Source organism: Octopus bimaculoides, chromosome 12 (genome assembly GCF_001194135.2).
Source record: "Octopus bimaculoides isolate UCB-OBI-ISO-001 chromosome 12, ASM119413v2, whole genome shotgun sequence".
NCBI lineage: Eukaryota > Metazoa > Mollusca > Cephalopoda > Octopoda > Octopodidae > Octopus > Octopus bimaculoides.
In genome coordinates, this window is record NC_068992.1 from 44,179,479 (window position 1) to 44,193,081 (window position 13,603).

General features: G+C 35.7%; 1 protein-coding gene across 2 annotated transcripts in view; it reads left to right on the forward strand.

The window, feature by feature from the left end:
- Positions 1-13,603, forward strand: part of LOC106870936 (thrombospondin type-1 domain-containing protein 4) — a 130,006-nt gene that overhangs the window by 9,844 nt on the left and 106,559 nt on the right. Inside the window, exon 1 of one of the 2 annotated variants that reach the window (XM_014917176.2) lies at positions 12,714-12,845. The exons of the other annotated variant lie outside the window; for it this stretch is intronic. The gene's annotated coding sequence lies outside the window, so the exon portion shown is untranslated. Of the gene's footprint in view, positions 1-12,713; positions 12,846-13,603 lie in introns of those variants that run through there. 2 annotated transcript variants of the gene reach the window in all.

Here is a 13,603-nt window from a genome sequence, read left to right on the forward strand (position 1 = left end):
TGTGTGTGTGTGTGTGTGTTTGTATGTGTGTGTGTGTGTGTGTGTGTTTTGTCACTTCATTAACCTAATTCCTTCAATTAAGTTGATTTTCAGAGAAGAAATTTTGTTTATGGATTCAAGTATTTTAACGAAGTGTTCTCTTTTACTGATGATGCTAACACGTCAATAATATAATATTAAGATCCTCTCTCTCCATATACATATATATGTATATATATAACATATAACACATATATATAAATGTTAATACTTTGCGTGTACCACGTCCTCGCGTTGATACATATATATTTATATATATCTACACACACGCACACACACATATAAATACCAACCTCGAGTCGGGTTATACATTTTGGATACCCTCAAGAGACGTACTCATCCACATAGGTCGGTTATCTATAGGGGCGATGGCTTGGCTATCGGAGCCCTGGGAACAGTGAGCAAAAATCTCGATAAGTACGTGGAACAAATAGGGGCTGCAATAAGGGTGGAGCACCTGCAGAAAACAGCACTGCTTGGAACCGCTCGAATACTCCGGAAGGTGCTCGAAAAATAAGAGGTGTTACCTTAGTTCAGTGGTAGTGAAAAACTGACACTGCAATACATCTCCAGTGTTAGAAGCTGTGCAAAATCAATAATAATAATAATAATAATAATAATAATAATAATAATAATAATAATAATAATAATAATAATAACATCGAAATGTACCTTAGGAATGAGAACCCAGGTTCGAATTTTCCCCAAGACACCTGATGAAAGCTGAAGGGTATATGAGCCGAAACGTTGTGTTAACAGCAAAAAAGATGACAAATATCCGTCAAATGTAAATAATGTAAATAATGTATATAATTCTTCATCTCTTAAATACAGAACTGAATGAGAATTTAACCTTAATTTACGTTGTCCAAACACTATTCATGTAAAACAAAACTTATGTTTGAGGAATGTAATAGGATATTTTGGGGATAAAATTCAGAAGTTGGCTTTAAAGTAGAGGAGCTGAGTTACTTTTCGCCTGTCTATCACTTTGTGATATAATTGTTTACACTTTTCTATCACCTATTGACAAAAATGTTTACACTTATATATATCACTGGATGATAACAGGCCCTATCACATTATCATGTGGTTTGATCTGTAAGTTTCATACAAGAGAATTCTTGACACCAAATAGATCAACACAAGAGCCGTAATTTTCATTAGAAAACAAATCCCTCCGCTTTTAAATTTTTACCATTTACATTATAACATCTACAATGATAAGAGTTTTTCATCACACCTATCTCTTAAGGATTTCACTTGTTATGGCAGCATATCCCTGCTGTTTATTCTATTGACTTACATAGATAAAAGAGTCGAGTTAGCTCTGACACCCTGGAGATCAACATTGCAAGGTCTCAAGTACATCGTTCTCTAATCTATTTTTTTTTTATACAACACGAAACACGTTTGGTGTGAAGTAGATTGTTCCTGAATATAAATTGTGTGTGGCCGTGAAAAGATAATTTAATACTAGGATTTGTGAGTTGTAAATTAATTCTTCTTTTGTTAATCAATTATATAAGCTATAGTTTTAGAGAATTATTTTAACGAAATGATTACAAACCACAACGCCAGAATTATATTCATGTACAGACGCAATAGATCCATAATGTAATACGAATCGCTAGACGCAGGGAGTTTAATGTCGCAGTCATCGGTTCATATACCTACAGCAATCTTTATTAAATACACTTAATTTGTATCCACTCAATCAGCCTTTATTTCAGATTGGAAACAGGGGAAGCGTAGTTCATGGTTATATTCAGTGCAAATACTGTAAAACAATCAAGTAAATAGCTCCCACTCTATTCGTATCCTAGTAGTGCTTTAAATAAGTGTGCCTTTCTATGACAGAGAAAGCAAGACAGAGAAGGAGATAGACAGACAGACAGAGATTCCTAAGATGTTGATAGTTGTGGAAAATTTCCCAGTATCTCTTGCTAGGTATTTCATTTATCAGAGAAAGACGATGGAACACTTGTCAATAGCTATTCCACTCTAAGCGCCAATAATCCCAATAATATATTGGTTGAACCATAGAGAAATGTAGGATTCAGAGCAGCTGTGATTAGTTAAGCTTTCTTGTTCAATGACCTTTGCAGTTCATCAGTTCATTCAAGTATGTGTGTGATAACATATTTATCACAAATGTTGAGTATTTTCACTGACAAATTTCTCATCAAACATTTTTGATATTCCTCAATCTCAGTTTATGAAAGTTCCATTAGTGAATATTTCGGGGAGGTAATAGAGTATTTAGTAATATATTATGCAAGAAGCATTTAACACACACACACACACACACACACACACACACACACACACACACACACACACACACACACACACACACACACACACACGCGCACGCATAGATATTCCTCACCTGTTTTCGCCCTCCATGATCTTTTTCTCCTTCCACTCTACTTCAACTTCTGTAAACGTTCTCTCTTCTATCCATAATACATTAGTGACAGAAGTAACTGCAATAATTTGGATTCACATAGAACAGTAGTAGTGATAGAAGATTCCATGTAGTTCCTTAACGAATATTTACTTTAAATCGTCTAGATTTTGAATGGTATTCCTCATTGTACTTCTAGAATGGAAGTGACTATTGATTCTAGCAATATACAGTTGAAATTAAATCATAAAAAAATGTTCTACCATCTTGTCAGTTCAACTTGTGTAGTAAACTGGCACTTGTATCACTTTCATTAATTACAAATTGATTGTAGGTTATTTTAATTATTTTTTTTAGTTATTTTGATTTTATGACTATAATAAAAATCCTTTTTCTTATAGTCACAGGGCCTGAAACTTTGAGGAAAAGAACTAGTTGATTACATCAACCCCAATGCTCAAATGATACTTATTTGATCGACCCTGAGGGGAAGAAAAGCAAAGTCGACTTCGAGCGAATTAGAAATCTGAATGTAAGACGGACGAAATGCTGCTAAACATTTCATCCGGCGTGCTAAGAATTCCGCCAGCTTTATATAATATATGAATGAATTATGTTATTGCAATTCTTGATAAAGATTGCAACATTTTAGTTTGATGTCAAAACATGATAACAGTCAGATAACAATTAGATATCGTTTGGCTGGAGTTTATCAGTTGTCTAAGCCCTAGAGTTGCCATGGACACCGGGGTATTTACCAAGGTTTTCTTTATCGTTCCTCAGACCGGAATAAAAATGAAAACACGACTCTAATTACAGAACACGTCACTGTTTACGATGATAATTCTGAAAAATAGGCCGACTTTCAGTAAATTTTATGAGATGTTAATTCTCTCCACAGTGTTTAAATCAGAATTGAGAGGCGTTCCATTTTACATCCGTTTATTACAAAACTGAAGAGTTAATTTGTCTTTGAATAACTAAGCATGTCCGGTAAAAATTGAACTAGGTATCTCAGTAGAAAAGTGTATATAAAATTCATGAACAAATTTGTATACAGGTATAGAATTATAAGTTTACAAGCAAGATTTTAGTATAAACGTTATAGACAGTTTACACGAATATGGATCAGAAAGAGAACAAGCCTTCAGAAGATGTTGAAGCGATTACATCACAGGGTGTCATCCTCCCCATGTTACATTATAATAAATGTTTTATTGATAGAAACTAACTTAAATCATATTGGTTTCTCAATTAATCTGTATTTCACCCCATACGGATAAGCATATCGCCTTAAATCGTATTTTACGATTCAACTTAGATTTACTAACGATAAAGTCAGAGATCGTTGAGTGGAGATTAAGTCAGCGATCACATGATGAGTTTAAGTCGGCGATTAGAATTAGTGAAGAAATATAAACACACATTACGAGAGTAAAGTAACAAGCTAAATACTTCGCATTAATCAAATCTTCAAGCTTCTGTATCTGAACAGACGAGATCAAAGGCTTAAGAAACGGTAATATTATGATATTAGGAACAAGATGAATATATTAGTTCGAACATATCTTTCGTTTTATTCTATAAACAACTGTTTAAGGAACAAGTCATTATCAAAACACCAGAAAAATTAGTAATAATAAGAAACTGGACACACAACTATTTCTCCCTTTCTCTTTCTCTCTCTCGTTCTCTCTCACACACAAGTACACAAGCGCACACACACGCACATACATTCTTCCCAGATATCTTCTCCAGAGTTGAATTACTGAGCTATAATACTACATTAAAATCAGCAATCAACATTCCTCCTCCTCCTCCTCTTACTACTACTACTATTACTGGTGGTGGTGGTGGTGGTGGTTTTGGTGGTGGTGGTGGTGACAGGTAGTGTTCGCCAGCGAAAGACAAAAATCACCTATTCACTCGTAAGTTGAGGTGCTGCATACCAGACACAAATCTGCTACTTGAAACTCAACGAAATGCGTGTGTGTGTGTGTGAGTGAGTGAATAAGTATGTTTATGTGTGTTGTTGTTGCTTCTATGTGTATATGTATGCATATATATATACATACACTCACACACAGATAGACTCGCTTACAAACTTGAGGAAATTGTTAGTACAATGATTGACATATTTTAAACCAGGTTAAATATATCAATTAAGCTGACAATGTATGAAGGGTTTTTTGGAGAATTCCTAGCAACGGAGGCTAATCATGTTACTAGAAGCTATGGAAGGAATGACGCTTCTGATCTTTTAGAAGGCGCCACGCTACAGGACTTGACCCGACAACATTTTGTCAGTTATGTGAAATCACCATTGTAAATATGAGGAAAGCTGGTGGCTTGTAGTTGCCATCATTGATCTGAAAGTATAGTTAGCATTTCAATAACAGCGATTATCATTAACTGTATCATTACAGAATTACAGTTACCACTCGAAATGCCAAGCAATATACATTAAATTCCACGCCATGGAGTAGCAATGATTGAAAATACTCAATGAAAACTCATTTTCGATAAACTAAATAAATTACATTTAAGTACACATTTAAATACATTTTATTAATAAAATCTTTTTCTCTTGTGACGTTCCGTAATTTTGAACATTCGGAGGTGTCTTTCGTTATGTATTTTTAAAAACTGTCTCGGTAGCTCACGAAAAAGTAGCCCGACTTTCGTAACAGTGTAAATACAGAAATATATTTACAAGTGCTCGAAAGAACTCACCATCGTAGATTTTGAAAATGATTCACTGCTGCATCAATACAAAGCTGTGTACGTCTAATCATGTTTAGGTGCATCCGACGTAAAATAGTGACATCGAAGGCAGTGACCGTATGCGTGATATTGTCCTTCAGTTCCTGTATTACGTGCAAACGTTTTCGTGCATTCTGCTCTTCAGGTGTCCAAAGAGGTAATAATCACACACTGAATAATCAGGAGAACGTGGTGCTTGCAAATTTTTGCTTACAGTGCTTCAGCCTCACATTTCTCAACACCCGTTTGCATGACCTCCTAATTATGTGAGATGGCTGCGCCAATTTACGTGTTAATTTCTTTAGACTTCGAGTAAATCCTTTGGCAAATGTCCTGAATAACTTCTCTGACATTTGAACCCTCGAATCTCTTTGTTTTGAAGCGTTGCGCACTGACATTCAAGACCGTCTGCTTAAAATCGAGCCATGTCAGATGTGTTCAATCAGATAAAAATTTAGTATCGCTAGTGTTACAATAATACATAAGAGAGACAGTACAAAGCTACGTAGCAGTGTGACTAGAAAATAAAGGCTAATAAATTAAGAGAAAATATTGTTCTATTTTTACACCGAGTTTGATCAAATTATGCCTGCATTGTTTCAACACTGAGCAGTTGGAAACCTTGTTCAGTCTAATAATTATTGCCTTTTAGGTAGCATAACAGGATAAATTTAACCAGTGGTATGAAAAACAAAGAAAATCAACAATGGTGAAAAACATATCATTGGTGGATTTCAACTAAATCTAAAAACTAAAAATGAATTTAATGAAACACTTTTTCTTCACAGGGGCGCTCCAGAGGTCAACGGGAAATAATTTCTTCCTTACCTTTGACATTCACAGCTAAATTAAAATTTAGTATAACAGAAACTAAAATATTTATATTTATTGTTTACCATTATACTTTTATATTGTTGCACCTTTACTTGCTGCAGTTAAAATTTCCACAATAACCTAATTAAGCTAATTAAGCTAATTAAGCTAAGTAATTTAATAAAACTAAACCTTAGAACCATCAAATTTTTAATTTTCAATCAAGTGGCACGAAGTTCTAGTTACTTGTAATCGAAATATGTCAAATGCAGTATTAATTATACACAGTAATTAAGTGTTTTGCTTTTACATTAAGAGTACGTCATTAAGCAGGTAAAGTAGACCTGCATCTCATTGATTGCCATTTCATTGTTCTGTAATTTCTTTTAGAAATATGTAAATAGCGGAAAAGGCTTTTCTTTTTTAATTTTGCTTTTAAAAGACACTGACGACATTTGATCTGACAGCTTTTGCAACGGTTGACCATCATTTGATGACGCAAGGTGGGTTAATTGCTAATAACTGAAAATAAATCTGTTCAACAACTATTATTCAATACATGAATCATCTTAAAAGGTTTTAATCGTTAGCTCATACCCTCTAAACATTTTGCAAATTTCGCTTTAACTCTTAGCTGCATAAACAAGTCAAATATATTTTTAAAAGCGAGAGGAGAAGAAGGAACCTCGAACGTTAATAAAATGACAGTGCTGCACCCTTGCACGAACTTCAGATATTCAATACAGTTTGAAATACTTTACCTTTAGTTCGTGCCTGAGGCGAAATCTTTCCTAAACACAGAAACACGTACAGTTACATAGGAAACATTGTTGCATAGACACTGTAAGTTTTAGTTAGAGGACCAAATCTGTCGCCCAGTTCAAAACTTCCACCTGGTCCATGTATTCCTGAAACAGTGTCCACTTCTTTGGTCAGGTCTATTGTCTAAGGATAATTGCGTGTCATCAGCCCTGGGGAGCCTGAAAAGGGTCGTTCATGAACGCTGCTCTTCTTCGTCTGATTTAAACTATTAAAACAAAAACAAAACATCAAATATTTATATATGCTGAAACGGGACTTTATACCACACAACAACGCCTGCGCCTGTGTATATCTAAAATATTTGTTTCGTGATCTATAAACATTGCTATCACATTTTTCATTGACTTTCCTCCACTAAACAATTTGTGGTTTATTTTCCTTAAACAAAAGGGTCTACAGTTATTGAAAAGAGGAAAATTGGATGTTGTGATTTTCATGCTTTTCCAAAGAAACTTAGATTCATTTAGATTATCTGAATAAAAGACAAGATGGATATAGCCGGAACTTCCTTTGAGCAAAGGTCTACTGGATCAGGGTTGACCTGCGGTTAAACAACACTACGCTAGCATATAGAAACCATTCATTTCTAGCTTTCTTTTACTGGTACTGTGATACACGTTGGAATTGACTGAATAACACTCTCTATTTCAACTACGCTTTCTATACTACAGTGTGCGTGTATGCGTACCTGTATGTGCGAATGTGTGTGTTTGGTGTCAAATGACACTGACAGAGGAGCAGATTAAGATACAAAGTACTAAAAGGTAGACAGTCTTATAGGTACAGATGAACGGAAGTCGCAAATTACCATTTCATATCAGTTTCTTTGATTTATTGTTGCGTTTGCTCCACGAAAGTATCAGTTTCCGTGACTTGAGATTTCTGATTAACTTATTGGCATTATTTGAATATTTTGGCAGCTTTGACCGAAATATTTCTTTCATTTAATAAAGTTTCATCTTTTTCTAATCAATAACTTTTCTCCCCGTCTTCCCCTTTTGAGTGAGTATATGTGTGTGTATGCGAGAGAAAGAGAAAGAGAGAAAGAGAGAGGCAGTGTGTGTGTGTGTGTGTGTGTGCGTGCGTGCGTGCGTGTGTGTGTGTGCGTGCGTGTGTGTGTGTGTGTGTGTGTGCAGTCATGCATTCATATTTATTGGCTAACAACAGAGTATTCTCTACTTGTAGATATCGAAATGAAAATCTTATTAGAATTGCTCCATATACTTACACAAACTCACACAATTTTACACACAGACATGCACGCGCGCACGCACACACACACATTAGCACACGTAAACACACTTACACAAACACTCGTATACACACGCAAACACGCGCGCGCGCGCCCATTTCGTGGAACCAAATAGACAGACATATTTACGTAAATACACAGTTACAGAGTGTTTACTTCGTTGTCAATAATTTCTTGGATGGTTTTTTTCAACCATACTTTTCTATTGTGTAACGAAGAAAAAGCTAAACATCGGTTGAACGATTAATCTTGCTAATGACTGTAACTGTTTCACTTGATATATTCCCCGGTCGTCCTCAGTTGTTTTATTGTGAAAACACTCCATAATATCAACATTTGAAGAGTTAGTGGACTCATCAAATGTTGGTATTATGACACATTAGAGAAGTAACCCACATATATGGTTTACATTTTTAAATTGCTTTCTGGGTAATAGTACTGCCTCAGAGTCCACTTCATTCTTTATCAATATGGAATCGATTCCACAAATGGTGAAATATAGGAACTGGTTCCCTTCTATTAAACTATTTGCCCACTGAGGCCAACTGTATCTTTCACTCTTTCGAGATCGATACAAAACGTGACAGTGAAGTTTTGAAGTCGACGTAATCAATCGCTGGCATTGTGCCAAAATTTGAAATCATCATTTTTAAGCGGCGAACTGCCTGAATCGTGTGTCGGACAAAATGCGTAACGGTACTTCTTCCGGCTCTTTTCATTCAAATCCAGTCGAGATCAACTTTGTCTTTCATCCCTGTGGGGTCGATGAAATAAAGTTCCAGTTTAATACTAGGGTTGATGGTATCCACTAACTCTAAAAGCTTCTGACCTCAATCAGAAACCATTTCTACTTATCGTGTTCCTCCATTTCATGGTGGTGTGAATTATGCGAAGAGAATCGTCTCAAAACTGATCAACCAACAATAATAAGGAGTGAAGAAAGTAACAACTTCATGAGCGCAGTGCAGTTTGTGAAGACATTCGTAAACAGAAGATAAAAGGCTAGAAAGTAAAGAATACTCTACCAATTTCTAAACTGAACTTAGTTGAACTCCAAGAACTGATATGGCCGTGTGTGTTTATATCTCAACTGTTAGATTTGTCCACAGTATCATGTCTACAAAGGGGTGGGAGGAGCGGGAAGAGGTGAAACATAGCACATATTTGGCGGCAATGGAACACATTCCTACAGAGTGACTGATGAAGTTAAATTAATCATTTTCCAAAACACATCTCCATAAAGCAAAGAAGTTAAGTCTAAAATTTTTCTAAGAGATGAATGCAGTAGTTGTACTAGCAAGTAATGTCCGCATTACATCGAACACTTACTTTCATTCTGTAAATCCAGGAATTTGGAGAGCGAAATGTTTTTACGTCTGATGAAATAGCACAAAGAACAACAACAGCAACATCATCGTTTTAGTTATTTAATTCTCACTTTTCGTTCCATTTAAAATCTGTTATAGATTAGTAAGAAGTTGGATTTCGGTTAAATATCTTGTAAATAAGTTTCCTGCTAGATTTTTTGTTTAAACATGAAATGTCTCAAAGATTGTAACAAAAGTATAGAACTCGAAAAGTAAAATATATCACAATTTTTCTGGAGAATTAGAACGGTCCTATTCGGTTGCATAAAGGGTTAAAAGTTACAATTTATCACTTGTTTTTGACACGACATGATTACTTTTCGCAAAAAATTTTAAAACATTCTCAGCTAACACTGAACTAATTCTTTCACAAGAACTAATATTTATAGTTTGACAATCTATAGGAAGGGAAATAAGAATTAATAGTTTTCTCAAAGGTATCAATCAATGAACTGATGTGATTCGAAATTAAAGCTTGATTTCAATTCAATTTCCTGCAAAGATACAAGACATGGCTTTGTGGTTAATGTTTGTTTTGGGCTAGATCTTCAGCCAATACTTTATGCAAGTATCATCTAACCAAAACATCAAATCAAAGATCTCTGAGTGAAATTTTGTAGGTGGAAATTTTGTGGAAGACTTTCATATGAAAAGTTCGTGTTCGCCAGGTTTAACACCATCAATTAGTTTGGGATATTTTAAGTTTGTTATAAAAATTCATGTTAAGTTTTTCTACTCAAAGAATTACTTCCTACCATCAACCAGTCTCAGAGACCCTGCCAACGAGATAGGACTGACTATTTTTCTTACTAAGTCATTTAAGAAATGCGGTACACGGCAGCGTCACTTTAGAAGTAGATAGAAATATATATATATATATATATATATATACGACCAAACTGAGAAATGAACTTAAAAACAAAGAAAGTAAATTCTACAATACATTTAATCCAATTCTTTAGTCTCTATTTATTCTTAAACATTTGTTGTAAACAATGATGGCCACTATATATCATCTGTTCCGGCATCTAGACACAAGACTCAGTATATTTACTGTAAATCTTTGGATTCTTTGAGTTAAATATTAATTTAAGTAGTTATTAAGTAGTTATTTCTTTATAGTCTCAGTTAATAACAACGGATACGACGATGGGTAACTAGGCCTTTCACCCTATTGAAGAACGTGTTCTACACACATTATATCACTACAGAAACGCCGAATAGAATATTTAAGTCAACTTGACTTGGTCGTACGTAGTTTCAGTAATATGGTTATTCCGGTTATGGTTGAATAATAAGATGTTTCTGTTTCATAAAAAATCAATATTCGTTGTAATAAACCTGTATGTCGTTGTACCTATAGGAAATTGATAATACTAGACAGACAGACATACAACACGGATATGTAAGTAAAGAATAGAACAACAATAAGTAGATAAATAATAGAGTATGCAATGACTAAAGAATTGTTGCTAATTCTAGTTAAATTCATCTCTTGATTAACATTGTGAAAACGTTAAAACTAAGTTTCAAATCATCTCGGACGCTTCATTGATTGCGGAAAGGTGAAACCATGGGCTGGCTGCCAATGGTTTCACCTTTCGTGTGCCTCTGTGTTTGAAAATATGATTCTATTTGTGACCATGTGTGGGGACCATGTGTGGTGACCATGTGTGGTGACCATATATTCTGCCCGGATTACTCAGTTTTACTCATCATTTAATATTCATAATTGTAATAGACATATTTCCCTTCCCTTATTCTCTCTCTCTCTCTCTCTCTCTCTCTCTCACACACACACACACACACACATGGGTAGACGAAGTATATTGTGCCTACCCATACTACCCATACAACCTTCCCCGTGAATATTCGCTAATGAAGTCATGGAACACACACATATACATGTACGTACAAGTACGCATACACATACATACACGCACAGGCACGCGCACATATATATCACAAATAGCTCGAACAAGATTACGGGGCAAAGAGGAGACGAACAAATAGCACACGAAGTTAGACAGTCAAAAGCACGTAACCCTGTGTGTGCGCGTTCGTGCGTACGTGTGCGCGCGCACACGTTCATGAAACTACATGCATCAACAACACAATATAGTGTGTGTTTAGTCTTAAACTATGTGGCAAGTTGAACGTTTCCCTAAATTTTCTCACGTTCTTATATTTCGACAAACTTTTCAAGATGGATTTAAAGATTATAGAGATCTTAAGATCTTAACAGCACAGTGCGAAAGCTGGCAGAATCGGTAAGGCATCGGAAAAAAATCCTTGGTTCTTTACGTTTGGAGTTCAAATATCGTCGATACAATAAAGTGTCAGTCAAGTGCTTCGTTCGATGTAACCGGCCAGATCTTTCACTAAAAATTTCATATATTGTAACAATATTAGAAATTATTTTGGTAGTTTTATCACCACGTTAACATGGGTATATTCATTCAGTGCACTTTCTACACTCGAACCACGTTAAAGTGAGGATAAACGCTACTGTTTGCTTCGTATACTGCTGCTATCTTGAACAGAGATTTTCTAACGGACTAGCTTCCTTGTTACAAAATCAGTGATTGTATGACACTGTATTTTCTATATATTGCAAGTGAGGTTAAACTACTGCCATGCCTGGAAATGGGTACCCACCATAGAAGAGATCCAATAAGATCGAAATCACCTGGTCTTGTGGTTTCAAAGCTTGGATGGCAGGAGTTATCACCGCTTGCAATAAATATCGAGTGCGGAAAGCGCATTAAATAAACCAGCTGGAGGAGATGTCCTCCTGGGGTTAGTATTCAATGCCTCTTCTTAAGCAGCGATTATTAGGCTTTTAGTCTTCTTTTTAGGTCACCTTTGGTAAGCCACCTCCATGAAGCTTCCAGGTCTTTTAATTTGTTTCTTTCACGGTGGAACTGACCATGGAATCCCATGCGGAGTAGGGTTTCTTCTCTCTCGTTGGCTACACGTGATCGGAATTCATAAGCATTCTCAAGTCCATTTTTGGTAAGTCTTTCTGAATTAGCAACATGCTGTAGCAGGTCTTGATTGCTGTTTACCAAATATTCTGCCATGTTTCTTCTTTCATTGTTAATGCGCTCCCGTACGCTAATCAGCCCACGTCCAAATTTACACCTCTTCATACATTCGCATTAGGGTGGAGGGCACCATGTATTGTCATTGTCTTTCGGGTAGTGCCATCGAGTTGGTTAATCTCCGCTTGTGTCTATTTCAGGATGTGTGCGTTGTAGCGGACTATAGCAACAGCCCATATGTTGATGGAAGTCACAAGATTCCTTGAGTTGAGTTTTGATTTCAAGAGAAGTTTCATTTATCTGTGAAAGATATTGTCCAGCTCCAGGATCCCAAGGTACTTGTACCCATCATCATCCGGGTCTTCCATTCTCCCTCCGTTTCGCACTTCTATGCCCCTACAATCTGCTCTTTTTCCCAGTTTCAAAGTGAGCACCGCACACTTCGAGATACCGAATTCTATCCCTATATCCTTGCTTCACATCCAGCCTCTTCATTTCAGGCTCTGTTTTTGCGAACAGTATTAAATCATCCATGAAGAGAAGGTGGTTAAGACGAGGTCCATACTTTCTCAGTTCATAGGACGCAGTGACTTTGCGTAGAGCTACAGAAAGTGGGATCAAGGCTATAACAGAAAGCAAAGGTAAACAAGAGTCTCCTTGGAAGATACCTCTTTTGAGTGTTATCTCGGCTAAGTCCTGGTTGTTACAGAAAAGACGTGTTTTGCAACTAGGCATGCTGTTTTCAATCAGTTCAAACATGTTCTCAGTTATTCCTTGTCGAGTGTTTCCAAAATCTACGAATGCGGCAATATGTCATAAGCCTTATTATTATTATTATTATTATTATTATTATTATTATTATTATTATTATTATTTTATGTTTGACTTTTGTTTTGCATTTGTACAAGTTGGATCCAAGTTTCACCCAGAGACCTCAAGAGACAACAAGTTAGAAGTTCATGTAGGTGTTATGCCTAGGGTACCATATATTTGGATTTGTACAGTTTTGTTCAAGTGAATGTTTAAGAAACCATAAGAAAATTATGTGTTTGCTTTAAAATTTGAGATCACATAGACAGTATTTTACGTAGGA